The sequence below is a fragment of the Antedon bifida genome, chromosome 4, assembly GCF_963402885.1.
Source record: "Antedon bifida chromosome 4, ecAntBifi1.1, whole genome shotgun sequence".
NCBI classification, from domain to species: domain Eukaryota; kingdom Metazoa; phylum Echinodermata; class Crinoidea; order Comatulida; family Antedonidae; genus Antedon; species Antedon bifida.
In genome coordinates this window covers 11177369-11204520 of record NC_136229.1, presented here as the reverse complement: position 1 = coordinate 11204520, position 27152 = coordinate 11177369, and the positions used below count along the sequence as shown (strand labels likewise).

Genomic DNA, 27152 nt, shown 5'->3' with positions numbered 1-27152 from the left:
AAGGATTCTTTTTTGCAACTGGAAATAAATTTGGACCGGTGGAACAATATACATTTGACCTTCAACATTTTTAGGAAAAAGCAATGAGCGAAAGCGAAACAATAGGAGAGCTTTATGAATCAACAGGCCTCCCTCTATTAAGGTTCTACTTAACAGTGATGACAGTGACAGTGATGCGAATACCTTTGTGGATCTAGGCACACCGACTGTGCAAGCAAAAGTAGTAGCCAATAATCTTCCCATAGCAAATGATTTATTGAATTACGACGATATGAATGAAGGTCTGTCTATAATGAATGACTTGTTAAATTTTGAGGATGAGAGTGAAAATCCTGTTATTCCCAAGTATACTAAAGTAAGGCTGCACCGAGGCCATGTTTTGAAAGAACTTACAGATTTCTTTATCAATACTGACCTTGATTGTCCTATTGAGGTCGAAATGGTTATGCCTAATGGCCAACTTGAACTTGGTGAAGACTTTGGTGGTGTATTAAGAGATATTCTTAGTGAATTTTGGGAGGATTTCTACAATTTGTATACTGTGGGAGAACATCTGAAGGTACCCTGTCTACGGGATAATATGAGCAAAGAAAAGTGGCAAGCCACAGCAAAAGTTCTGGTTATCGGATATAAGCAGGAAAGTTTCTTCCCGTTCAAATTAGCAGTACCATTTTTACAATATGTGATGGCTGGAGATGACACCATTATCAATCAAAACCATCCATCAATGATACCCACTTTTTTATAATTAGTTGCAGACAGTGAAAAAATTGTTTTAGAAACGGCACTGAACAACTTCTCAGATGTGGATGAAGAGGACCTATTTTATATCCTCGACAATTACAAGGTAAAAAGAAATGCTACGAGTGACAATATTAGAGCAATTCTACAGGATGCTGCCCACCGTACCTTGATACAGAGAACAGCATACATATGTAGATGCTGGCACAGCATGTTTGTAGAACACTTGAAACCCGCTCTATATACGATGATAGAACATTGAAGATATGACGAGCTTGATTGTTGGTATAGCTGTTTGACAGATATCTTCAAACAACCAAGCTTGTCATAGCTGCGTTAAATCTACCACAAGATGCATCAGAAGAACAAAGAAATACTACTAAACTTCTTCTCAAATTTATAAAGAGTCTGTCTGTGGACAAGTAAATGACGTTTATGAGATACACTACAGGTAAGTTCATTTGAAAATAAGGTTTTTAACCGATGTTAAGGCTAGCCTCTATCCCTAGACATACTTTTTTCCAAATTAGTTAAAAAAAAGATTCTGGTATATTTTAAAGGGTATTACTAACTGTGCAACAAAAACAATTTAAACCAATTAATATTGATTAGATGACAACTAATATAGTTCTAGTTGTGATCTAATTAATATTATTATTAATTAGTTGGAAGGAGGTTTCTCAAAGGTTTTTTTTAGATTATCTCCTTTTATAGTTCTATATGATCTAATTAATAATTGGTTTGAATGATATTTGTTTTTTAGGGATTTGCACTCTGAAACCAGTATTTTTGCCAGAAAAATTTATGTTTTTCAACCCAAAAACTTGCATTAATTTCAATAATTTTGTTTTATTAATTGTTTTCTTTTTAGATCTAATCATGTTATTGTTATAATCAATATAATATAAGTGGTTTGCAGGAGGTTTGTGTTTTTTTAGATTTGCGCTGTGAAATCTTTAATGTAAAAATGATTTTTTTACTCAAAAACTGGCAAACTTTACATCATTTCAATTTTTTCCCCATAAATTATCACCTTTTATAGTTATAGTTGTGATCTAATCAATATTGATCACTTTAAATGAGGTTTGACCTCAAATATGGAAAAAAAAAATGTTTCACTATGATTGAAGATGAACTCTATCCCATATGTTTTCAGTTTTTTCACTCAGTACTACTAGTAGTAGAGGCTAGCCTTAAATTATTAATAATATGTTATTAAATATCATTATATGTATTTATCTTTTAGTTATTTATCTCTATAGTTCACTATGTCGGTCGGTCTGTCTGTCGGTCTGTCTGTCGGTCCGGTATCACTATGCATTGTAGCACGCGACTTAATGGCTGTTGGCCTTGTTATTTCTTTATTTAAAGGAGCTAATCAAATGTTGGGAAAGAAAATAACAGTGCGTTATGTTAAACAGTCTGACTTTGAGAGACGTCCAGTTGCATCCTTGAATTGGCTTCTAGCTTCAAGGACTACATTGAATTTCGATCAGAGTTCAGTGCTGTGTTAGAAAATAACATTTGGGTAATGGACATTGTGTAGAAAACTAAACAAGTAGCTAAAAAAATGATATGTGATTTTAGCATGATATAGACAATCACGATTAATATGTTTATTTTTTTTATTTGATATTATGTTCACAATATTCAGCAGCAAATGTCAATATTGAGATGTATCCAAGTGTTGTGATATACTGTAATACAGTATGATAAATGAAACCTCATTTTATTTTAAGTTATGTATAATTTTAATTTAGATCAAGAATTAGCACTTTACTAAGCATATTCTAACGCATAACATGGTTAGTGATTTCTATAAATATTTCTTAAACATTTATGCATTATGTAAAAACTTGCCGCATCCCCATATACATTCCAGGTAAAAGAAAATCTCATTCATAATGTAATACTGTAGTAAAAGTCTTAATTCACAACCTTATCTTGGCAGTTTTATGTGTTGGCGTTGAATTGTAACTAGTCTATTGATGACATTTATATATAATATAAGCATTTGAATAAAGAGTTTTATTATTCATGAAAAAACATGTTTCATTAGCTTATTCCAGGTATTAAGGTAACTTGACCGATCTCATCGCGTTGGGAGGACGAATTTATGCAACTTTTACCAACCGTGGGACAACAGTCACTGCGCTAATAAAATCGCTTGATCAACTTGGTTAATTTCTCAAGATTACTCAGACTGACAACAAAAAGAACTGTTTTCTTTTGTTGTTTTTTCCTTGTAAACAGTTAATGCCGCTGTAACCGCCATTTATTATTTCATTGCATCTTGAATAAATTAGTCGGTTCTTGTTGTTTACGTCCTTGAACATTCAAACTGCATTAGCATATTTGTCTTTGTTCAATTAAATTCCGTATTTGCATATCTGTACCACCTTTTGATATTTGCATATCTTGTTTTCTCCCTTGAATATTTTAATTGTATTAGCATATTAGTGTATGTCTTTGTTCAATTGAATTCCGTATTTGCATATCTGTACCACCTTTTGATATTTGCATATCTTGTTTTCTTCCTTGAATATTTAAACTGTATATGCATCTGTGTATGTTCTTTGTTCAATTGAATTCTGTACTTGCATAATTTGTACCGATTTTTCTGTCCGCATATATTGATTTCACTTGATCAATTGTACACCTATTTGCTTTATATTTACTGCTGTCTAATATTGCATTTTGAATTTTTGCCTCGTCTCTAAACATGTCCTGAATCGATCTCGGCTGCTCTTTCATTTGCTAGTTTTTTATTTTATCAATGTTTAATGTTCCGTCTAATTGTTCTATGTCGTCTCGTCCTACGCATCCCTCCAGGGGCACGCATGATGATATTGTATTTAAAAATTTAAATTCTGAAAGAGATCCTGATAATCAATTTTTGATGTTGTTAACAACAAACTTAAGTCTGTTTTAAAATATTTTTCAGCTAATAAACTTTCGGTAAACTTTAAAAAATGCAGTGCTATTATTTTTCACAGTCCTAACAAATCCTTCATTCTTGGAAATAACTTAATTTTGTTAAATAATATTAATATTCCTCTCACTGATACCGTCCAGTTTCTTGGAGTTTTTCTTGATTCTAAATTAACATGGAAATGTCATATTGATTCGGTTGCTTCGAAGGTTTAAAAAAATATAGGAATTATCTATAGGCTTTCACACTATATCCCTTTAACAATTTTGCGTTTATTATATTGCTCTCTTATTTTGCCCTACTTAAATTATTGCAATATTGTTTGGGCTAATAATTACAAGACATCTATAGATAGACTTATTATTTTACAAAAAAAGGCCATTAGGCTTATTACCCATTCGAATAGTCTTTCTCATACTTTCCCTATTTTTTCCGTACATAATTTTCTTAAATTAAATTCTTAAATAAAACTGATATCAATCTTTTTCAACAAATGTCATTTATTTATGACTCTTTGACAGCTGATTCTCCTTCATCATGACCATTGGATATCAACATGACCGGAATTTGTACTTTGAAGGTTTTAAACTACTAGTGTAGGATAGGGAGAGGTACCCGCACTGGGGTGGGTATTTCTTCTATTACATAATGACAAATGCATATTAGCCAGCTGGGTACTCAGCAATCACACATGCATGTTTACGGCAACAAATATATCTGGCTCTTTCGTTTACATACATTATGTAACTGACAACTGGGATAGGGGCTTCCAAATGACCCAATTCATTTTAACCATAATACTGATTTGCAAATTCCATTACAAGGAGTGGATGCGTTACGAATGATTTCCAGTATGACTCGCCTTCCCATAACCAGCAAATGATGATGTCTTGCAACCTGTAAGGCACGAAAGGTGATTTGATTTTTTAGCCACTTTGTTTTTCACTATACCAGATATCGTCCTTTAGTATGTTTTTGCTATACGAGTTAAAAAGTGCACATCATTACACATCAACTGTCATGTATAAGCACATAAGCTTCTTTGTGATTGCCATAGCAGATCATTTCTTCTTGTTTACCTTGCATCTTGAAAATCTACTCACTGTTGCCAACTCGTATCATTCTTGTACTGTTCTCTCTGTATTCATTATATAGGTAACTAAAATGCCTGACAGCAATGTTTACTGAATCCTTAAACTGGTAGTGAATGGCTATTATGTTTTTAAGTTTTCAGCTTCTGGAACATCTGTGAGTATGTCAACGCCATCCATTAAGATATGTATGAAGTCAGATTTGGCTGAAGAAATTGAAATTGGTCTATGATCATGCTCTACTTTATGATATTCACCAACTTCAATGGTTGGTCAGCAGATTTTCTGTCAGCTTTTTTTCGTAAATTTTGTTTTGATATGCACTATTAGAAATGGTTGCCTTATAGAAATCCGCAAAGGTTTAGAGCAATGCTTTCTCAGTGGCTTATAAAATTCTACTTTTTTTCTCTTTCAATAAGTTGTTACTTTCTCATCATCCATCAGGTCGAAAAGATATTGTGTATTATGTTTATGTACCATGTCATGCAGAACCTATCACTGAATGAATTGTTTCTTGTTGTACCATATAATTCTATTTTGAATCATAAATGATCCACTCAGTTTTTAAAATATTTGGTTCTGATTGCTTATGGAGTTTGATCTTTTATCACCAACGAGCATAAATAGTATAGTCATAAAAGCAAAAACCAAGATAGCATAGATGCAAGTCTCAAGATGGAGAACCCTTCTAACTTAATTAGGGTGTTCAAAAACAGAGAATCAATTGACCCAGGTTTCTCTTTCAAGATTTTTCGAAACAGAAACCTCAGCAAAAACTTTTGTTATTGTATTGTATCATTCAAAGATTGAACAAAACAACTTCTCAATAATTATGTTATAGGGGCCCGGGTCTCTGTTTTTGATATTTCTCAAAAACAGAGACCCCAACAAAATTTTTCAACTTTAGGTTGTATAGCGCATCTCTGTTTTTGAGATTTCTCGAAAACATAAACCCCCAAAAGCAAGGTCATATACATGGCTGCAGTCGCGTGCTCAAGTTAGTGTTTATCGACCAACCGACATAGTGAGCTGCACGCGACTAAAAAACTTTATAATCGTTAATATGTTTAGCCAGGAGTCTGCGGGGGCAGTCTTTGAGTTGTTTACACCTTTAAAAATTATATATTTTAGTTCATATATCTATAGGCCTCGCTTGACATTATCATTTCGTTTAAGTTGAGTCGGTGTACGAGTGTCTACGTCTTTCTATTACTATAGAGGGGGTAGTCGTACTATTCTTTATTATCATATGTTTCGAAGTATTTGTTGACTACAGAACTATCTACTTAGTGTATTTTGTTTGTTCTTATAGACAACCCAACACAGTTGTTGAATAATAAAACTAATAAAGACAACATATTGCAACAACGTGTTCACCTCATTATTTCTCACCGATTCCACAACAGTACTATTTTAGCAAAAATAGTACAGATTAATTAATGGTTGCTGATTAATTGATGATTAATGGTTAATTATCATGTCCTAACCCACTTTGAAATGTGTTATAAGCGTTTGGGATAATTTGCAAAGGTGGACATCATTAGACAATTCTCAATTATTAATCGCAATTTGTGTAAGCTTAGCTGTGGTCACTGAGAACAATGATGGTACTATATAGATTTATTGTATGTGAATGTACGCGCATACCGCTTTATTACTTTGTGTCTTATATAGGTAAGTTTTCGATGTCAGCATAATACAAAATCACCACTGACAGTCGCTGACAAACATTCCTGTAAGAATACAAACTGCCCAGCGTCTATGGTGGTCATAGTAAAACGAATTGGTGATCGCTTAAGAAGGTATTATATATATGCATTTTATTAATATTAGTATTTTGATTATTATTGTTATATTATTAACTTTAGAAAACTTTTGAGTAAAAAATCAGGCAATTAAAAAGTTAAGGTAATACTTACTGAAACAATTGGGGCGTGAGTGATTAAAACTAATTTGAATGTTAATTAATGTGTACTGTTTAAAAATACATTACTGACTATCTAGGACTTCTTACTTTATAATGTTTTGTATTTTGTAGTGATTAGCGCCAGTAGAATTGTACCAATTAATAAAGATAAAATGAAAGAAAATAGACAATAATAAAGTGGGATAACGGTCACGTTAAGCGCGCTAACGGTAAAGCTAGAATTCGGAGTCGCAATAAAGAGCATTATTATGCCTGCAGTTGCAGTCAAACACAAATGATAAATCACTTGTATCATCTTATTAGAATGAATATTAGCAATAACGAACATTGTTACTGGTTGCAGGAAAGATAATGAACATGCGCAAGAATTCCCAACAACAGTAAAATTGTCATTTCAACACAACCATAAGATAGACTGTGCTGATGCATTGCGACATCGTGATGTGAGTGACGAAACCAGGAAGAAATTCGTGGCTCTCTTTGAAACTGGGCACAGCCCTGGGTCAGCGTGGGAAGTCTATAAATACTCGATGCAGTGCGAAGATGGCGATAAATTTACATTCACATCTGCGGATCGCGCATTGCTTCCCGACATGCAATGGTGTTATGGCAGGTTTGTCACGGACGGTAAAAAGCAATTATTTTTATACTAGCATGATTCATCGGGGTAACGATTTATCGTGAATATGGATACAAAAATATTTTACAAAGCAGCAAAAAAAAAACCATGAAGAGCGGTAACATTTACTAATCGCTTTCCATGATTATTACGTCATTTGATTTGTGAAAATATATTTTGTTTCATAATTTATTCCCGAAAAATGGCTATTCAATCATAGTAATATTTCTTTTTGCCGTCGCGTTATCGTTGTTAATGTTAAGGGCATTAAGACTGAATTGTGGTTTGCGGTTATCTAATGTTTCTCTTAATAATATAATAATAATAATTACCGTACTTAACGCGTCGATAATAGTAAATGCACATGTACAATAAAGGAGCACCACTTGCATGCCGCAATTAGTAACAAGATGTCAATACAAATAACATTCATATCAACACACAACAATTAAATGCTATAAAATGATTATTATTATATTTTTAGGTTGTACTACAACCTTTTCAATCAGGCATATGGTGAATCAGGAGGAACCAAATTGATAGAAGGACTAAAGATGACTGTAGAGAAATGCAACGAGGGAGAAAAGATGATATCAATGACAGCTGACAACGGCCAACTGGCAATGGCAATAGTGACGCTACTGATGCGCAGAGTGTCTGCTACATTTCGACAAAGTGGCGAATTAATGTTCGTGGATTCTACTGGAAACATGGACAGACACAACATACGTGTGTTCCTATTAATGACACATACATGTGTTGGGGGTGTGCCCATTGGATGCTTAGTTACCACTAGCGAATCGACATCAAATATCAATGACGCATTGGCATTGTTTGTGCAGCTTGCAGGAGAAGACGCATTTCATGCCCGAGGGACACGAGGACCGCAAATAATAATGACGGACGATGCAGATTCTGAACGAAACGCACTGAAGAAGGTTTATCCACAATCTAAACTGCTGCTCTGTGTCTTCCATGTACTGCAGGCCGTATGGCGGTGGCTGTGGGCAGCAAAGCACGGCATAAATATGAAACATCGACAGGTACTGTTCCGACAAGTCAAGAATCTTGTGTACGCCGAGACAGAAGAGGCGCTGACGGAAAATTTCAAGATTCTTTCCGAAAACCCTGTATCAAAACTATACGGCAAGTTCGAACATTACGTATCAAATATATATGAGCGACGCAATGAATGGGCAATTTGCCTAAGAACCCACTTACCAGCAAGGGGAAACACAACAAATAACTTTTTTGAAGCCTTTATGAGGGTCCTCAAGGATAAAGTGTTAGGCAGAACAAAAGCATTCAATGTCATACAGCTTCTGGACTTTATAATCACCCGGATGGACTGTTACTACCAGCGAAAATTGATGGATGTGGCAAAAAATCGCTTAGATAATGCCAAGTTAACCAAATTCATGCCACAAGCATCCAAAGTGGACATTACCAAGATCCGACGCCTCTCTGACACAGAATTTGAAGTTCCAAGCGAAAAAGTCAGAGTTATATGGTAGACATACAGTTGGCTGTATGTACATGTTATGCTGGTAAGACAGGTGCGCCTTGCAAGCACCAAGCTGCAGTAGTGAAGGGTTTCAACTTAGCATGTCTCAATTTTGTGCCGATACGAAATCCAGTGGAGCAAACTCCATTTTGTTGCCACTGGTGAAAACATTAACCAAGAATGGTTTTCATCTCTTGATGTACTACCCGAAACCGTAAAGGAAACCACAAGCCCCGATGGGGATCACAGCCCCGATGGCGACCCCGATGTTCTTTTACCCGAACGCGCAAATACATCACCCTGCACAGCAACCCAACAACAGATAGATATAAGTGAAAGTGATAACCAACATGCGGCGGCGACCAACAAGGATATTCAGGATCTATCAAATTTATTCGAGAGAATTTCCGTGAGAATTTCCGAGAGAATGCAGTCTGATGATGGAGCAGAGAACATTAGAGAGAGATTAGAGAGACAACATGGCGTCGTATGCCGTCTGCAGTTCGCTCACAATTGCTGTGCTTGTTTTGGTCTTTTGTGGATCCTCCAAGCCTGCTTTTCACAAACATGAGTTATATGCAAACAATGGGAAGTTTATCCTGTCTTTCTGTAATGGATCGGATATTTCAGACTGTTTATATGTTGGATGTACAGCCGCTCACTTACGCAGGCCTACCCAGCTCCATTTTCGGATTGAACAACGCTTGCCGCCCACGGCCGCAGGGAATGTTCCAGGCTTTGTTCCAACACCAGTGTGCTCATATGAGTTTAGGCCTAAGAAACAGAAACGAAGGTTTTTGCACGCCAACTTGAGGTACTACTCTAATAGCATGGCGATGTTTAACTTACTGATCATTCTAGCAGGTGATGTTCACTCAAACCCTGGCCCTATTATTTCTAGGCCTAGGAATCCAGCCTGGCACTAACGGCGATAACGGTCACCACCGCATAGCAAGTGAAGCAACGTTGATCGGTGGACCTACTTGTGGTTAATGCACAAATCTTATCCTGTTTAATGAGATAGGTCTTACTAAGTAAGTCTTGTTCTCTGTGCATCCAACAATTTCACCATGGATGTCAAGGTGTCTCTGATGCTTTTTTCGTTGATTTGCTGGTGACGCAACAAAGTTGGACTTGTCTGCATTGCGCTCTTCCTACAATAACGAGTCATTCTTTATAGGAATTATATCAACTACTTTAAGCCATGGTAGTACTGGTAGTACTACATGTAGTAGTTCTGTTACTTCATCGCACAGTGATCGGCCCAAAATACACGGTCTGTTATTTAAGTGTTGTAAATAAGCTTACTGAGCTGCATCTTATTCTTGATTATGAGCAACCCGATATTGTGGCCGTTACGGAAACATGGTTAGATAGTATACGATTCATGATAATGAACTCGCACCCGACGGTTTTCTTATTTTTAGGAAAGACCGCAATAGACATGGTGGAGGTGTTATGATTATTGTCAACGAACAGTATAAACCATCACTGTGCTCTAAGCTTGTTCATAGTCAGATAGAGATAGTCTGGGTTGAACTACTGACAAAACTGGGAAAGATCCTGCTTGGCTGTTTTTTATCGTCCACCCAGTGCTACTATCTCTTACACTAATGATTTTACATCAGCTATGGAAGACGTACTGGACATCAGCCACAACTACCAAGCTATTATACTTTGTGGAGACTTTAATATGAAGAGTCAAAGGCAATTGCTAACCAATAACTTTGAATGTTTAATTTTTGACTCTATGGACTCCTTGGACTGTACACAATTAGTTAATTTTCCAACTAGAAGGGTTAATAATGACTCAACACATTGTGATAGTCATCCTCTTAATCTTGTTTTTACAAACAGACATGAGTTACTGGATGTAGAGTCAACCCCTGGTTTGGCAAATAGTGACCATGTTGGAATTTCCTTTGTTATCTATGCCTCAAATAACAGCATCAAATCTAAAAATAATGGTAGAGATAAATATCTATTCTGGATTAAATCCCAGCACTTTACATGAAGAACTTGAAAGTGCTGATTGGGAATCTTGTTTTGTCGATAACAATATTAATCACACTTGGACAAATTTTAAACGAATTCTTACTGATATTTTTGATAAGGTTATTCCGAAAGGTAAAGGGCGATGTAAGAAAAGATCCCCTTGGATTACTTTGATCGAAAAACACTTCAAACGAAATGAACATTTGGTAATGCGGCACTCCGAAAATGCCTCGATAGTGCATGTGCTTTGGTGGTCTGTTAACCTCAGATATATACCCTATAGCCGGGTGAATAACTCAATGTAATTTAGTATACAATGATTGCCGTAATCGCCGTGTCTATAACACAAATCAATAAAATGCCAAATATGCCACACACGTTTTTTCGGCCGTGTACATAGAACAAGACATTTCATGTTTATGTTTTATGCCTATGAAATAATAATAAAAGAACATCATGTTTCTCGTTTTTTTATCGTTTATACTGCATACCGTTATATAAAAAACCTTCATACGCGAGAAAAAAGTTCACGATATTACACTCTACTCTGTACAGGGGTGTAAATATACAGGTCCACGCTTACGCTTCCACACGGACCAGGGCGGAAAATGGTGTATTTTTGGAGAGTGATGACGTCAGCATTCACACGAGGAGCGAGCTAAGACAACGTGATGCTGGTAGTGGATGCATGCATGTGTTTTGAAAATAACTCAGTTGTGGGTTTTTTCCGAAGATTTTAAATCGCGTTTTCTTTTTAAACTCTTGAATAATTCATAAATAGTAATTAAACTCTTAGCTCTTTCACTATGTAGGCCTATTTACACAACTATAGCTCTAGCCTACTCTTCTTAATTAAAAGAGTCAAGTGCGTCGATTCCGCGTCTAGCGACGTTCGCCTGGCCCCCCCGCTGGCGCCACCACTGGTTGACAATGGTTGATTTTCCAACTCTGTAACTAAAAGAAATAGTTTTGTACGAGTCTCCAGTAGCCAAGTATCTGTAAAAAAAAGATAAATGGTTTTAATTTATTACTTGACTTTAAAATATAATGTGCAGTATGCAATGTGTTGATATGTATAACGTTTCAACACAAAAAAATAGATAAATAATGTTTATTGTAACTATTAATTAGTTGTACTACAGTAGCTGTTTACATAATATTTATATTTTCAATGTTTATTTAAAAATTACACTTTTTTTATATTTACAGGAGACTTGGCACGCAAGAAATGGGCCAACATCAGGGATGCTAAGTACAACAGCAGTAAACGAAAAGCTGCATCTAAAAGTGGAGATGCCAAAAAGTACATAAAGAAGTACAAATTCGAAGACATCTTGTCCTTTTTAAAACCATTTATCCAACACAGAAAGTAAGTAAAATCTAATGTTAATAATAATAATTAATTCAATTCTGTATAAATAGTAAACAACATAATATATTTACTAAACAAATGAACATTTTGCCTGTGGTTCAAATGTATATCACATCAAAGGTAATATAAGTCTATAGACCATTAACAATTGTTTTTCATTTCAGGACCTCAAGTAATATATGAGATGGTCTTCACTTTAGCAGGAACAAGACGATTCTGAGAATTGGAATTGGAACGAAGATTGCGACATAATGATTGTGGAGTGAGAACATTGTCGATGTACCTCGGTGCAAGGGCATGAAGAGATTTATATGTGAGTAGCAATATCTTGAAGTTGACACGCTCCTTTACCGGAAGCCAGTGCAGTTCATGCAAGATAGGTGTTATGTGGTCTCTATGCTTAGTTTGACACACTAGACGAGCAGCACTATTTTGTAACATCTGTAACTTCCTAAGCAGAGTCTTGGGCAGTGCGACATGAATACTGTTACAGTAGTCCAGACGTGATGATATAAAGGCATGCATAAGTCGTGTAGTTGTTTCCCTATCCAGAAACCTACGAATTTGACCAATCTTCCTAATCCCAACCATAGCAGAATGACATTTTAGCATCCATCCGCAAGTGGGAATCCATGTAAACCCCAAGATTTCGAACTTCTGGGGATGGTTTAAGTTCTATACAGAAGATGGTTGCAATGGCAGAGATTTTCGGAATCGTGATGTAATATGAATAAGCTCTGTCTTCTGTATGTTAAGTTGCAGATGATTGAATGACCATGTGTGTATGTCTTTCAAACATGCAGAGATTTTAGACATTGTATTATGAAGATTACAGGGTAAAAAATCCAAATACAGCTGCTGTGTATCGTCAGCATAGAGCATGCAGTTTAGACCATGTGCATTTATTAATGATTCTAGTGGAGTGGTGTATAAGATAAAAAGAAGGGGTCCAATAACGGATCCTTGAGGAACGCCGCATGACAAACTGAGCGATGATGAAATGGAATGGCATATGTGCGAGAAACTAAATACGACTCAATCCAAGTGAGGACCTTGCCAGAGATATCATACATTGATTTGAGACGATGAAGTAGAAGAGAATGGTTGACAGTATCAAAAGCAGCAGAATTCCAATAGAACTAAAAGAACGTCGTGACCAGTATCAATGGCCCTAATCAAATCATTGTGCACACGGACTAGTGCTGTTTCAGTACTGTGGTTGGCCCTGTATGCAGTATTCCAGCAGTTTCCGATAAGTTCTCTGCAAGGTAATTCTGAAGCTGTATGCTGTAAGCTGTAAGCACCTTGGAAAGAAAGGAAATGTTTAAGATCGGCCGGTAGTTAGAAAGTATATTGTGATCCAGCTTAGGTTTTTTAATTATATGAGTGATGATGGCGTGCTTTAAGTGTGATGGCAATTTTTCCTGTTGAAAATGAGGTTTTTATAATGGATGTTATACACATTATGAGCTCATTTATGTGAGTTTTCAGCAAGGATGTAGGAAGAGGATCAAGGTCACATGATCGTGTGCGAGATGCCATGATTACTTCCAATATGTTCTCTGATGTTAAAACATCCCAGTTTTCCAGACTTGAAGTAGCTGGTGATTGCACTGCAGGTTCCGGAGGTAAATCGACACTTGAACTGACAAAGATATGGTCGTTGACCTTCTGAATTTTATCTAAAAAAAAATCAGCAAACTCTTCAGTGAGGGCATCTGGTTCAGCATATGAAGGCAAAACCATCACCTGGATCTGTAAGTTCGTTGACGAGATGAAAAAGGTTACGCTGATCGCATTTCTGAAAACGAGTAGTGTGATACTGTTTCATTGCTTCAGTAAGGTGTAATGAGTAGTCACGACAGGAACGATAATAAGACTGTTTATCAGTACTGCTATTTGACTTCTTCCACTTTCTCTCTGCAATACGCTTTAGACATTTCTCACTCCGAAGTTGGTCGTTGTACCATGGGGCATGGGGACGTAAAGTGATTTTACGGTCAACCACAGGCGCATGTTTGTCAAGAAGATTTCCAAGAAGAGAATTGTATTGTTGGACTAGGGTGTTTAGGCAGTCAGAAGGATTGAGTAACAGTGATGATGAACGAATATCATCACAGAACTCAACGTGATTGATTTCCTTAAGCTGCGCTTGCGCTGCTGTCTGTGCACAACAATAGAAGGTTGACGACTCAGGTTGACCAAAGCAGTTAAAGCCATATGATAGCAGTCGAGAGCCGATACAAAATTACTGGAGAGTGCTTACATAGGAAAGTGCATATTTTAAACAATATAAGACCAAAATCAAACCTCTATGACCACTGATTGTCAAGATATAGAACGAATATAAAAATAGTATAAATTATTGTGAAAATCGTCGTGCAATAATGTCAAAGGTCAAAAGTGATATTTCCCGCCAAATTTCAAAAATATGTTTCATTAAAGCTTATATAAATATGGATATTCTGAACAAAAATAGACAAAAATAGAATCTTTATGACCAGTGGTTACCGAGATATGACCCTTATATAAAAACAAGGTCAAAGGTCAAAAAGTGGCATTTCCGGCCATTTTGAACGAAAACTTTTTATTATAGTACATAGAAATGTGCATATTCTGAACAAATTAAGACCAAAATCAAACCTCTATGACCACTGGTTGTCAAGATATAGAACGAATACAAAAATAGTCAAAATTATTGTGAAAATCGTCGTGCAATAATGTCAAAGGTCAAAAGTGATATTTCCCGCCAAATTTCAAAAATATGTTTCATTAAAGCTAATATAAATATGGATATTCTGAACAATTTATGACAAAAATAAAATCTTTATGACCAGGGGTTACCGAGATATGACCCTTATGTAAAAACAAGGTCAAAGGTCAAAAGTGGCATTTACGGCCATTGTGAACGAAAACTTTTCATTATAGTACATAGAAATGTGCATATTCTTAACAATTTAAGACCAAAATCAGACCTCTATGATCACTCTTTGTCGAGTACCGTCTATATTTAGGATTTTGATAAATCCAAGATGGCCACCAAAATGGCCTCCAAAAAACCCCATGGGACAATATTTCGTCTTGGGAACATCAAAAAATGTTAATTATATATATTCAGGATTACAAAAATGTACATTAAAAAAATACATCATGGGGGTGCACGGTAACCCCTCCTTCCTACCCTACTATAACCTCAATAGTCTGAGTGAAATATCGCGTAAAAGCAATATTAATGACGAGGACATTCCAGACTTGCCACACACATCTACACAAAAACCCACACCAAAAAAAAGAAAGTTACCAGATGACAGTACAGTGTTGACATTGACAAATCAATTTTGAAGTACCTCGAAGATCAGAAAGAAAACAAGAAAGACGACATTCATTGTTTTTTTTTGTCAATGGCCGAAATTTTAAGAAAACTGCCTGAAAGGGCCAGGGCTGACATCCGATTTAAAATTCACAAATTGGTCCATGAAGCTGAGATAGAGTATTTGTTTTAGGTTTTGAATTTTATTGTTAAATTTGACTTTATTTTATCAAAATAATTGTATATAAATTGATTATTATTATTGTTCCACAACACTTTCGGGTTGTTGAAAATGTTGTTTTTGTACATTAACATTGACAAGAAAAATAAATTAACTTGTATTTTTCCGGGATGACACTATATCTTTAAAATTGCAGTATTTTAAATATTTTAATTTAGCTGGCAATACTTCAAAGAAGGCAATTAAAATAAACGTTTTTTAATTTTGAATTAACCAGTGTTGAGTCTCCTTTGTTTGGGTATTTATTACTTAACTTTTATTTCATTTTAAAAAAAATTTAACAAAATAATCTCACAGCAATATTATTAAAGCCGAAAATGTGGGGTCTGATCAGTAGTAGTCTAGGCCTAGGTCTATAGTAATTAGTTGTAACTCACCCTAGACTTGTAGTAGTACTAGTAGGCCTACTGCTACTACTAGGCCTAGGCTGTTACTAAAGTAGGTACTACTGTTACCCTAGGCGCTAGAGAGGCCTGCTCTAGTCAGGGGCCTGTAGTACTAACTAATTATGATGAGTGCTCAATTAATTTATTATATTTAAGAATTATATACTTACCTAAGACATATTGCTAGCCTTTCCTTTGCACTTACACTCTTTCTAAATAAAAAAGGTGTCTTCCTTTTGTATTTTACCTCGTACCATGGCTTAAAGAATAGAAGGATATGCATCGACGGTGACATCAAACGATTTTACAACGCGCTTGCCAATCAAACAAACACGCTCATTGAACTCCGTGTCTCTAACCGCGGCCCTCTGTAAAACGCTGCGAATCAACTGTTACATTTTTTTAGACCAAAACGTAACCATGTAGAAATCGTATGCGCAGTCTGAATGTTCTATTGACATGTCTGCGTCGATGATTAATTGACAACAAAAATATATTGCTGAACAATTCTGTTTTAGTTTCATCACAATCGGATTACGAAAAGTTCACTTTCTTACGACTGGTAATTTTAAGTAGTTGGTAATATTAATAAAATATGCAATTTTTATATTTGAATTATCATTATTTGCCTGCCATCTTCTGTCATTAAAAATTGTGTTAATCTATAGAATATTAAATTATGCATTTGACCATGTATGTTGTTAGCGTGGCCGGTGTTCACACATACAACAATCGTGTTTTTAATATATGGCTAAGCAGTGGTTTCTTCATAAATCTCCTTAATTATCGATGTGATTATATTTAAATTGTAGTGCCTTTTGATTGGCTAGTGGTTATGTCATCCACATCACATCCAATCACCGGGCCTAATTGAATGAAAACAGCGATCCCTGATCCGGGATTGGCTGGCTATGTATAGTTGCGATACGTTACCTAGCGGTCGTTTTGAAAAGTACACGCAGGGCAAACTTAATCACGAACAAACGAAGTACCTATTATTATTCACACAAGAAGTAAGACAACGGTGAGTATATAGATCATGATTAAATGTTGTATCTACTACACTTAAGATTAGCAGTATCAATGTCGGCAAATCATATGGTTTACTAGTAAGCCTAGAAGGCCTAGGCCTAGTATTCTTGCTGATTTTGTAATTTTACATGTAGGCTGAGACAACAAATAGTTTTGTCTCAGATGTAGGGCTACTACAGGTCATAAAATGCTACTTTAATGTCATAAAAACATTAGCGAAGATCAATCGCGGCAGAAACCTATACTAATTACAATTATAGTATCTACAATTCTAAGCCAATAACAAATAGTATTGTTTTTATCTGGTATATTGATGAAGTAGGCCTACACTAGGGTCTTCACAATAACATACAATGTAATTTAATAACTGTTTTCAATAAAAATTATACTCAGTGGCGTGAAGCAGAGGCCTAAAGCCACTTGTTTAGGAAACCTAAGTGGCCCTCCAAGTTTCAAAGATCGAGGCCTGGGACGTTTTTAGCATTTTCGACATATTTTATGCCTGTTCCTCTGGGCACTGCTCATGGGCCCCAAGCTTCAGGGCCCCTGGGTTTAGCCAGTGAGCGCACATAGTCGTTACGCCACTGATTATACTGTTCAAATATGTATGAATACATAGGTGCAACAATATTTTCTATTTTCTAGATAGAAAATGAGCAATCACCAGTTGTGTCTGCAAACGATTTGTAGGCTATGTGGTAGCAGTAAAGTTTCTATGAAGGACCGGAAACCAAAGAACGCGCGAAAGAAGCGTAGCCAACAAGGTTAAATGTCGTTGCACATGTGCAGTAAACAATATATTAGGCACGCGACCGTTTCGTTGTTACCATGCGGTTAATTAAACTGTAACATTGTGGGCGGTCCGCAGTCTGTCGGCGAGAGTCAAGGAACCCTTGATCTCACGTCGATGCATATCCTTCTATTCTTTAATCCATGCTCGTACCAAGTCTAAAATAGTATAGAACTGTTGCCCTGACATTCTGAAGTATTCATAAAATTTGTCTTCATGAGATGACAATTCTGTGAACAATGTATGGAATTCCCCATACATTGGCCTAGATTCATTGATTGGGTGTACCCACAATCCACGTCTTTTTTGTCGAAGTTTTTGTCTTCTTAATAACAAATACATCAGAAGTACTTCTTCGCTGTCGTCTGCCATCATGTATATTTTAACTTTAATTACTATTACGTATGTACATACAACAACAACTTTTTTAAACCGTTGGGGGCGTCATCACAACGAAACGATGTCGGTTGAAGTGTGACCGCGATTGAGAACGATATTTCACGTCCGATAGTTATCGGTTAGGTGTGACCGGGCCTTAAGCGAGGAGTTTTGAGAGGCCGTTGCCTAAAATGTTTTGAATGCGATGGTTTTATGGCAAGCATGGATATGATATGTTGTGCATATTGTGAGTGTCCTCCTGCTAAACATGAATGCATTACAATACAAGTGGTGATGTTGATAATGCGGTCAAAGATGATGTTGGTAAGTGATTACCCTACTATTATACTAGCCTAGGGCCTAGGCCTGCTACTAGCTAAGCTTAGCTAGGGACACCCCTAACCCTAGCCTTAATCCACAGGATCGTCATTATTTATTACAACATGGGCCAGGGGCCTGGCTAAGGCTTATATTAAATGGGATTAAATTGTTTGGGAGACCTGGCTGGGTAGGCCTGGGACCTAGCTAGGCCTGCCCTAGTCTTAGTGCGTACACTACACAGATCCAATTACACTATATCCCCACCCCGACTATATTCATCATTTACCATGACAACAAGACTGATATCAGAGGTGTATCTATAGTATTTTAGGTTAAATTATTATGTTAAAAATATATAGGGTAAATGTATTGGAATATGTACTGACTGTAGAGAACTTTAACTTTAATTAAGGGCTTTAACAAATATTAAAATCGTCATAGCTCATCACATTTAATAGAGCACATCTCTACTTATCTGTATTCCATTTCTCCTCATTTTTTATATTGTCTAGGTCAATCAATTATCTTTCACATGATTTACCATTTTTAAAATTGTGATGACGTCATGTTCAAAAGCATCAATAACTTTGGTCACTTATTTTCACCTATTCTGCACTGTATGTAGTACGTATACAATATATAGTGTATACTGTATATACTTAGACGTGACACAAAATAGAGAGCAAACTAACATTTTTTCAATAGCATTATTGTTTTTCTGTGCGCAATATTCTAACGTATGACGTGCACGTGGCATTTGCGCTGCGGATAACCTAACTCGTCCATAGTGACGAGTTCAAACCTAGTTAAGCTCTTAGCTCTTTCACTATGTAGGCCTATTTACACAACTATAATGCTAACCCTAGCTCTAGCCTACTCTTCTTAATTAAAAAAAGTCAGGTGCGTTGAATCCACGTCTAGCGACGGTCGCGGGTGGTTGGTTGCATCTTTTTGGGTTTTTTTTAGAATTAAGGGGGTGGCTAGCCACCCTATTCACCCCCCTAGATCCGCCACTGAATTAATTCGCCTACAACCAGATGTAACTCTAAAGCCAATTGGTTTTAAAGAGATTCCTATTCACTATATACACAAAAGGAAGTGAGGATGCAGAGGAGGTATGAAGGCACGGGTAAGAAGAAGGAATTACAATAACTATAGTAGATTTAAACCGACATTGACCACGATAATTTTTGGTAATGCTAGATCGTTGAGAAACAAAATGGATGAATTACAAGCATGTTGTAAATATCGAAATGAATACCGAAATGTGTGTGTGATATGCATATCAGAAACATGGTTTTGCAATACCGATCTGGATGAATTGTTAGTATTGATGGTTTTTCCTTATTTCGTATGGATAGAAGCAGGGATGTCACCGGTAAAGCTAAAGGCGGTGGTGTGGGTATTTACGTGAATAATAAATGGTGCAGAAATGTTTCGGTGAAGGAACAATATTGTTCTGTTTACATTGAATTGTTGACACTTTCGTTGAGACCGTATTATCTTCCGAGAGAATTTAACAGAATATATATTACTTGTGCGTATATCCACCCAAATGCTAATGACATAATCACTGGAAGGTTAATCCTTTAACTTGCTCGGTGGGTTGGTAATTTGATCCATCCATCCATTACATTAGATTTTAGAAGAACAAGTCAGGCCGGCTATGGGCTCCTAGAGCTGATACCGACTGTCTTTTGTGGGTAGTAACAAAGTGCGAGGCAGCGAGGCAAGCGCGGCAAGTCAGAAATTTATGCGGGGCATCGTTTTACCATCATCAAAAAATGCGAGGCATCATTTTATCATTTCTCAAAATTGCGAGGCAGGAAATCACCGAAATTGAAGTAGCCTAGGCCCGCTAGTAGGCTAGTTTCCTTTTGCACCTGCCTTGTATTTTAACTCGAAATTTGTTAACCATGCTTTATCCTGAATACCACACCTTAGAATTAGTAGGCCTACCTTAATGAAAAATAAATCCGTTAAATTGGTGAAGTTTTTCTCGCATACTGTTCGCGAATTTCGCACACTCAATGTTCAATATTTTGGTTTCTATGAAACGCCAAAAGAGCAAAATTAATTAAAGGGCTAAAAACTCTGTGGAATCTATATATTTAACGCATTATTTGGTGAAGATTTTGTCAGTCAGTAAGGAAAAATGTTACTGTTGATACTGTACACGGTTTCGTTAACCTTTTAAAGAATAAAATAGAACAATTCATCCTAATATCCTTAGTAGGATGTCCTAGGTCTAGGATAGGTAGTGATGTTGATTTAGAATCGATTATTATTCTTTGAAAACAGAACAGTATCAGTGGTAACATTATTACAGTATTTTTATTGACAGATTAACAAATATATTGAAATAAAACGTGTTTTTCACCAATAAATGCATGAGAAATTGACGGATTCCACTGAGTTTTAGTCCTCTATTATCGTAGAAACACAAAATATTGAACATGCGTGAAATTCGCGAAAAGTGTGCGAGGAACACGCCTGTAAAATAATTCCTTTAAGGATTTATTTGTTACTTTTTATGTAATTCTTTCATTAAAGTACTCATGAGGTATACTTCTAAAGTGTGCTATTCACACGATAAAGCTAGTTATCAAATTTGGAGTAAAAATACAAGCGAAGGAAACTAGCGCCAGGTTTATTAGTACGTACATGGACAACAATAAATAAAAATCGTAATATACCTAACCTACTAAAACAGGAATAGTGTATCATTATTAAAATATTACACCAATTATTATTATATAAAAATTGATTAAATTATTTTCTGCATAGGCATCTAGGTTAGGGCTAAGCATATTAGCTAAAGTTTAATTTTAGGCCCAGTATTACGATTTTCGGACAAAAGTCTTTTTCACACGCGCTTCAGAATTCTCAAGCAATTTTTTTTCTTTGCGGCATGTTATTTGATCGGCATATCAGTTACCTTTTATTCACCGCTAGTTATTGAACTTGTCCTGGCCATCGCTGTTTATTTTATTTGCGAGAGAGGTCCACGTGTTGATTTCCTAGAGAATGGAATGTCAAAAATGTCTTTGGCACGCCGCTCAGAGAGAAATCTGTGCGTTGCTGCTAAAACCATGTGCTATATGGGAGGGGAATCGCCACAAGGCCAAATCCTCTCGGGGCAGAATCACTCCGCCGCTACATGCTAAATAGTAAAGAGGGATTTTCCATCTCTCTGGTCTACCGGATCGAGGCGCGGGGGTGTGACAAAATAATATTTTCCCTCTGCTATGTTCGAGAGACAATTAATTGTAAAATGAACACGCTCCAAATGCCAACAAACATTTGATGATAAGTGTCGCTATAACAATTATTGTTTATCGAAAGTTGAAGACTGTCGTTCAGATTTTTAAAATATGCATGCGCATACCGAATTACGGATGCACAACTTTTGAACAGTTTGGGCACTTTTGTGAAAGTAAAATTTGACACGATATGACTTGAATGAAAAAAACAATCGTTAAACATGTTGAGTGTATACACGAATCTATTTAGATACGCTAGGCCTATTATACAAATATAAATAATTGATTATTATGCCTATAATATAGCATAATAGCACGTTAAGATGTGCCTCGCACCTTTTTGAAATTGTAAACTATATGCCTTGCATGCCTCGCACATTTGGAAATGATAAAATGATGCCTCGCACAAATATCTGGCGTGCCTCGCTCGTCTTTTGTACCAAATTCAACTCATATTTTTAGGTCAAAGATTGTTAGATCATAATAGCGCACATGCAAATATATATTTTTATAGTTGATGGATATGTTTTAATTTAATGTTTTTAAATTGTAATTTTGTTCTATAAGTATGCAATTGTGAATGTTTTACCATATTTTTCTGTCGAGGAAAAAAATTTTTCCATGTACATTCTTTATTTATATATGGAATGAATAAAGATTTGATTTGATTGATTTGGTGCCGGCTGGAAAGGGGTTGAAAAAAAAACGAGTGTTGACAAAGTGCGAGGCAAGCAAGCTTGATTGGCATACGGACATGCTTCGTGCTTTGTATTTCAATCATGGATGCACGGTGCTGGTCTTTAAAGAAAATAGCATGTGTTATTAACACTGTACGGCCATCTGCGGGGGAATATTTATTGATTATTTCGTCCTTACTTCGCAATGATTTTTAGTTTCATATTGGTCCGGGTAATAACCTCCAAAAGCAAACCGACTCACCTCCCTTTTAACTTCAGCATCCGCAAAACATAGATAGTCAAACTTGACTTCCTGTTGGCGGCGAATAAATGGTAACCGATACGCCGATCAAAGAACATGCCGCAATGATTAGAAAGAGTTTAATGTTTGGCGAATAAAAATTTCTGCACGAGAGAACTCTCGAGCGTGTGTGAAAAGACTGTCATTTCAGAATACAAGGTCGATCTCCTAAGATGTCTAACTGTGTGTTGTGCCTTCTCAAAGCAAAAAAGGCAGATCCACCGTGGAATGAAAACCGATGTTTTTACCAAGCTGCACATTTTTCAATTGAAAATGTAAGTTTATCGTGCTTTTAGATTCATCTTTATTAAATATAATTATTTATTTAAATTATACTGTATTCATTTGGCGGGGATGCAATTATTGCTATCGACTTATGGAACGCCTGGGTGTGTTTATAATTTATTCAACATGATCTTTATTGAGAACAAGAGGCTTTATGGAGTACCCAGGCTTATGCCGGCTTTACTGACCATCCTCTTTTACTCATTGCCTAGTAGTAGTAGCCGATTTTTTTTGGAAAATAAAGAGTATGCATTACAACCTTTTAAAAAGGTGGTAGAATTTAGGTCTATTACTACAAAAAAAAATGCATTTTAAAGGTCTCATCAATTTTATTTTAATGTTCAGTGTATAATAGGAGAAAAAGTTTAAAACAAAATAAATATAATTATATGAATTAAATAAAATGAAATAATTAGTGACTTTTTAATTGAACATAGGGCACTGCAGTTAAGCAAGACCTTCTGCATTTTTTTTTCAAATGCTGATTTTCCAAACTTAGAAGAATGCCCATGTACATGGGAAGAATGATAGGCCCGTGTCAGCAAATGGCTAACCATGTTGTGAGCTGCTGCTGCTGTAAAATTGTTGATTGGAAAGGGGTATGCGTATAGACATTTTTGCTTTCTAAAAATTAGTGTATCAAACAAATCTAAATAATAAATAGAAAATTATTATTTTTTTTTATTTTTTCATAATTATGCATCAAACAAATCTAAATGATAAATAGAAAATTATACTTTATAGGGCATGTATAAAACATGATAAGAAATTGTTAAAAACAAAAATTTAAATTTAAACAAATGTAATGTATGGTACAAAATTTTATTTAGTTTATTGCATTTAAAAGTAAACTTTTGGTAATATCCAGACAAACTCATCAGGCATTCTTAAATCTGTTTACTTGCTGAGAAGTAATGTTATTTCTTTTAATTAGTTTGTTTTATTCTTGTTCAGATTTTATTTTTAATTTTTTCTTTTCTTCTCAATAGAGAATGACAGTTGCAGTTCCATTTGGTAACCTTGGATGTGGAAACTCAGATGTTTACTTTGCATATACTGGGAATCATTACATGACGAACAGAAGTTGGGTGTCCAGTTGTATTCAAATTTGACGAGGGTAACCCTGCAGGTTAGTCTCAAGTTTTAGAATGTATCTACGATTATACTGTGTGTAATAATATTAAAAAATGGAAATGACATTTCTAAAAGTCTTACAACATCCAATAGAACAGAATGAATTAGGATAGTAGGATTGTATAGTTTATATTACTCTATATATTTATACATTAAACACTTTTTGAATGTATCTATTATCTACAATTTCAAGACAGAGAAAAAAAAATTAGCACTGATGAAGTCAGCAAATCTTCTAAAAGTTACTAGGATTTAAAAGATAATTGTCTTATGAATTGCCTATATTTTTAGAATTTGTTATGGGATAATATTGTATATTTTTGTATTTACAGAATCTGTGGAAAGACATTTGAACATTTTGGTCCCGAAGAATACAATCCTGGTCCAAGTGTTTTTAAAGGCAGGGCATTAGAGGTAAATTTTGCAATTTTGTGTTTATTTGGTTTATGAATAATTGCTTTTGAAAGCCCAGATGCAGTAGGCCTATAAAGTTGTTGTAAATGATATTGATTAAGAAAACTTGCACATTAAGGTTTTTTGTTTTCTTTAAGATACAGTGTAGCTTTTAGAACATTTACAAATGTGTTGCAAAAGATATCGAGGTAGATCTTTTTTTTTTATTTTTGTATGCATTTTTTTGGAAAATTTACCAGGATTTATTTCACACATACCCACTATGCAAATATTCAAAATCTGTATTTATTAAAAATTAATTATCAACCCTAATTTATATATTAATGTACTATTAGTATTACAATTTCATTTTGATAACATCATTTATTAAGATGATTTTGATTGTTTTATAATTTCATAATATGTTGTTTGTTTTCAATTACAAGGGACATTTTTTCCGTATTGTAAGGTTTGTTTTTGTCCATGTATTGCTTGCATGTCTAAATTGCCTAGAAAGTCATACATTAGTACTTATAACTCGCCAACAATGCCACTGTACTTTGACGAAAATTGATCAGAATGATCTCAAAAACAAAGCATCAATTAACAACATGAAACCAGACTGATTTACAACAGAAAACACTGTTGTTTTTTAATCAAAACTTTTTATTTTGTTATTTTTTAAATGTATTTTTAAAGCAAAATGTTATTAATAAACCTGTATTTCTATGCTACAATATTTAAATGTATCTATCTTTTATGGCAATCTCTCACAAAGTGTAATTTTTAAAGTTAAACTAGAAATAATATACATCATATGAAAATTGATTGTCTATTAATATTATCATGGTATGTTGGTTATAATTTATATGTTTAACCCTGTGTTATACTGTATAGTATATGTTTATGACATAGAAAGTATTATATTCACTTATTGAACTGATTTAATGTAAATATTTGTAAAATGAAAGGGAGATTTTTCCGTATTATACACTTGTTTATAATTTGTTTAACAGTAATACAGTATATTATTACAGCTTTTTTTTAGTTGTTCTTTGGTGTTATTATTTTATGAATCTGTCATTTTTTTAACTTAATTAAATTTTGTTCATCAAATATAGGCCCTACAGTTATGTTATAGGTCTATGTTGAAAAATGAAAAGGAATTATGCATACAAAATTTGGTTCTTTAAGTTATAAAGGAATGATTATGTCATATTTGACATTGGATAAATAATATAATTAATGAAACTTGATCCACAGTGTTTTTTTTTTCTTTACATTTTAATATTAAATTGTTTAATCCGTAATTGTCAAATTTATACTTTGTACTATAGGCCTACACAATAACTTTGGAAACAGGTCAATATGTTCACACTAACAAATTGGATCGGCGAAAAACGTTAGAAGAAAGAACACACAATATTAACTGATCTGCTAATGTTCTCCTATTAAAGGCACTATGGGCGTACCATAAATACTCTTTAGTAGTTTTGTGAACAAGGTCCGTTATTGCTGAAATTCATCGTTTTTAAGTTTGATAATGTAGACAAGACTTTACACCCAAAAGAATAAACGCCTCCCCTAAAAAACACTCCTGGACAATATAAAAATAATATCTATATTGTCAAAATAAGAATGCAGTGTAAACAAGAAATATTTCTTACAAAAAACGCTGCTCGCTTATTGACGTATTAACAGTTTTAAAGATATATTGTCCCTCTGAAAAATATTTTTTATTTCAAATTTGTTTTTGAATGTGTCATTTTATTGCCACATAGGCTAATAGTTATTTTACCTGAAAAAATGTAATTTAAAGCAAAAAATACTTAAATTGTCAGACAATGGTTTTTGAGTTATAATTAAACGTTTCTTTTCTCTTTTTATATGTGAATAAACATTATTTTTTTGTTACAGAAGTAAATAACTTTGATATGAAATACAGACTCAATTTCTGTCACTTTAGTACAAACATGGAACTATAATTATAGTTCCATATGGTACAAACAAAAACTTTCATGGACTGTTTTGATTTACAGTATTATATAATATCATATGGGACTCATAAATACCAGAAATGCTTTTGGATTTGTCATTGAACCCAGACGTTTTTTGGGTCTAACAGCTGGGACCTATAAATTATAGTGGAGTTTCCATTTTCGCAAAAATGTCAGTCTCTCAGTACTAAAACTGCTGCTTGCTTTATACGTCATTACGTCATCTCTTGTGACGTAGCGGGCTAGAGCAGTAGCGGGCTAGAGCAGCAGCGTGAAAACATAGCACTGTTTATATTACCAGGAACTACCGGGAATGTTGGCTGATGATTCATCAAAGCAGCTGATAATGCCATAATTTAATGATTGATTACTTAATCAAATATATTATGTTCACTGCAAAAAGATGAATGTATTACATTCCATTACGACAGTAGGTTAATTCTTTTAATAAAATTATACAAAT

General features: G+C 34.9%; 2 pseudogenes; both read left to right on the top strand.

Annotated features, from left to right (window-relative positions):
• The first annotated feature begins 216 nt into the window (after nucleotides 1-216).
• LOC144839187 (uncharacterized) lies at nucleotides 217-2411 on the top strand (annotated as a pseudogene).
• Nucleotides 2412-6525: 4114 nt separating this feature from the next.
• On the top strand, nucleotides 6526-9385 carry LOC144839186 (uncharacterized; annotated as a pseudogene).
• The last annotated feature ends 17767 nt before the right edge of the window (nucleotides 9386-27152 follow it).